This window comes from Camellia sinensis, chromosome 8, assembly GCF_055761805.1.
Source record: "Camellia sinensis isolate YWXY chromosome 8, ASM5576180v1, whole genome shotgun sequence".
Classification (NCBI taxonomy): domain Eukaryota; kingdom Viridiplantae; phylum Streptophyta; class Magnoliopsida; order Ericales; family Theaceae; genus Camellia; species Camellia sinensis.
The window spans coordinates 36,912,125-36,915,871 of NC_138968.1; positions in this window are offsets into that span (position 1 = coordinate 36,912,125).

Sequence of the window (3,747 nt, forward strand, 5' to 3'; positions counted from 1 at the left end):
GAGGATTGGGCGCTCGAGCGGAGTCTTGTCTCAAGCTCGAGCGGGCGTCGAGCGGAGATTTCACCCATCCAGTACTTTTACAGTACGCTCGAGCGGGTAAGTTTACGCTCGAGCGTGTACCTTTGTTGCGTGACCGCTCGAGCGGGGAAACATGCGCTCAAGCGGGACCCTATTTTTCTGAAAATGCTTTTAAATGTACATCTTTGCATCCTCATTCCATTCTAGGCATTCTTAGGCCTAGTTTAAGGCATCTTGTTGAGGATATAGATGTAGAACACACCGAGGCATTAGGAATTAAGTTATTACCGTTCCCAATTGGGTAGCTTAGTGTGTGTTCAATCTGTTAACTGTGTAGGGTTGGCGACTGGGGAGACACGCTCTAGCATACTGTAGCCCAAACTCTGTGAGTAACAATTGTGTAAAGATATGTTCAACTGATATCTTTTGAATACTGAACTGAACTGTTTACTGAACTGGTATTACTGAATGAATGTATGTCCTTTATTTCTGAACTGTATTGTGGCATCCTTAGTACCTACTGTTTACTGTTACTGTTACAGAGATCTCTGTCGGTTCCCTCGTGGAACCACTACTGTTTACTGACTGATGGCCATCATTACTGTTCGGTCTTTTAAGACCTACTGTCACTGTTATGCTAATGGATGTGCCACATATGACTGTTTATTGTACTGAACAACTGAAATACTGATTGAATTGAACTGTTTTCATTACTGTAAGGACATTCATTCTAAACCCCTTTACGCTTTATGTTATTCACTGGGCTTTAGCTCACTGCTCATATATATATGTAGGTGTACAGGCACCAGATCGGAGCTAGGAGCGTCAGGGTAACTCCAGTTTTGTCAAGCCAGCCTTTGTGCCTCACTGCGAGGTTCCGAGTTGCCATGCTATGGCTTGGGGGTGTTTTGTTTGTTTTCCCCCGCCTGTCTTCATACTGTCTAACTGTTCTGTATAGACTGAATGTTTACCGTACTGTTATCAAGGGATTAGGTCCCGGTACTGTGTGACTATAAATTCTGTATAGACTGTACTGTTTGTGTATGTATGAATGCATGAAAAATCTTTTTGGCATGCAGACCGTCGCAGCTCATTGGACATTGTTTAATTACTGTTTTGGCTTCCGCCAAGCCCTGTACTCTGTTTTACTGTATTACTGTTCAGCAGGCCTTCGGTAATCTCGGATTACTGGCCGGTTACGGTGCTAAACCCATAGGGCCGGGTTTGGGTCGTGACACCGGGCCGGGCCAGGCCCGCCCTGGGCCGCTGGCCAATTTTATATTTTTATCAATGTGAATGTTAACATGTCAATGTGAATATTCACATTCTCAACAGGCCAGGCCAGGCCCGTCCCGGGCCGTCCAGCCACGAGGCGCGGGCTAATTTTACACTCCTATCAATGTGAATGTTAACATGTTAATGTGAATATTCACATTGTCAACGGGCTGAGCCCGCCCCGGGCCGTGGGAGGGCTTTTGGCCGCCCATGGACCGCGGACCAATTTTATACTCTTATCAATGTGAATGTTAATATGTCAATGTGAATATTCACATTGTCAATGGGTTGGACCGGGCCCGTCTCGGGCCGCCCCATCGCGGGCGGGTTTCGCGCTGCCACGGGACGCGGGCCAATTTTACACTCCTATTAATGTGAATGTTAACATGTCAATGTGAATATTCACATTGTCAATGGGTCGGGTCGGACCCGCCCCGGCCCGACTCGAATTTTTCCGGGCACCCACAAGGATCGACATGGGCCGGGCCCCTATACATTGACGATATGAACATTCACATTGACGATGTGAACATTCACATTAGGGGTATTTTGGTAATTGTATCACCCATAGAACTTATTGAAACATAAGAAAATAATGTGAACTAAATGGAACATAAGTAGATGAAAATGGTATTTGGTCTTCTTATCTCAAATACGACCTAATGGAATAGTCAAAAAGAATATGAATTAAATGGAATAAAACTTTTAAAAAGTGAATTTATCAAAAAAACTCCCTAAAAAAAATGGGAGAGGAATTGGGAGTAGTATGAGAATTTGGCGCTGGCAAAAAATAAATAAATAAAAATAAAAATAAAAAGTAGGGGTGAGTTGCATATAAAAAAGGCGTGAAAAAATTGAGGGATTAAATTGTTAAATAAAGGGCAATATATCATTTTAGCATGAAATACTGATTTTTTTTTTTAACAAATAAGTGGAGATAAGAGCATCACTAAAGCGATCTCTAAAACTGGTTATCTATTATAACTAATTTCATACTATTTTACTTACTTGAACTAGCTAGTTAGTATGATATTATTTTAATAAGATTCTTGCATGCTAGTTACATTTGGAGAGCATTAAGAGATTTTTTTTATTAGTTTATAGATAAATACGTAAAATAAAAAGTAGCATAAAACTAGTTAACTAAAATAAAGGGTATACATTTTTTATACTTTAGCTAATAAAAAATGAAGAGCAGCATTGGAGTTGTTCAAGTCTCATCGTCTTGTAAATTTGTGCCCATTTCCTAATATTACGTAATTTTTTCAAAGTGTAAATCACACTAACAGTCCTTATATTTTGTAACTTGTGTCACTTTACTCTCTATAGTTTCAATTAGCTCAATTTTAATCCTTAAGTTTAGATTTTATATCAATTTGATCCAATTGATAAGGCCTTTAGGGTATTTGACAGAAAATTTTCACCGGAGGTTAAGCCACAAAATTGATTAAGTATACAATTTTGCTTATAAAATATGAGACATATTGTTTGTGTGTGCATTTGTCATAGAAAAATATTAATAATTGGAATCAAATAAACCAATTTGAAACAAAATCAATAATTCATAATTAAAATCGATCTAATCAAAATTACAATGACCAAAATAAACATGGGCCAAAACACATGAACTATTAGAGCAATAGGTCCTTTTTCAAAAATTAAAGTTAGATTTTATTCTTTGGAGAAAAAAAAATTGATTCTATTGAATTTAATATATAAATATATATATATATATATATAAACTTAAATATAATTATTTTTATTTATAATTTTATTTGATATTTCTTCAAGAAAAATTAGGCATTCTCTAAATAAAAAATGAAAAATGAAAAATGTTTTGGAGTTCTAAATTATGAGCTCTAAATGAGCTTTAGGGGTGGTTCCACCCATTAATGTGATGTTTTAGCTTGAGTTTTTTTTCTTTGTGTTTGAATTTTCACCTTATTAATGTTTGATTAGAACTCTTAAATTCGAGGGATGAATCATTATTGATAAAAAAGTTGGTTGCATCATCACAACAATATTTCCAAATCATGCAATAATTTTGTCAGCTGAGATGCAGGAGAAGTTCTTTGGTGGTTTCGAGACATGTTCATATGACGTCTCACGTGTGTTGTAATTAGTGAAGATGATGGAACTTACAAATTTATATTGGATGATTATAAAATAATAAAGAATATGATAATTTGTGATTGGTCAGCACGTAGACATATAGTGCCGCACGACCCCCGCCCGCTCCCGACCATTCTTAAGAGTTTGTGCTCGACTGGCCAATCAAGTAAATCAACCGATCCTTGCCGCTTCTTATTTTCATATAATAGGTTGTTGGAGAAGTTGAGGGTCGACGAAGTTGAGTATGGCAGGTTCACGCTCTCAACAGAGCTGTAACTGTTGTATTGTACATTCCCGTCGGCAAAGCATCCTGCAAATCAACCGGCTACAGTACAGCATGCA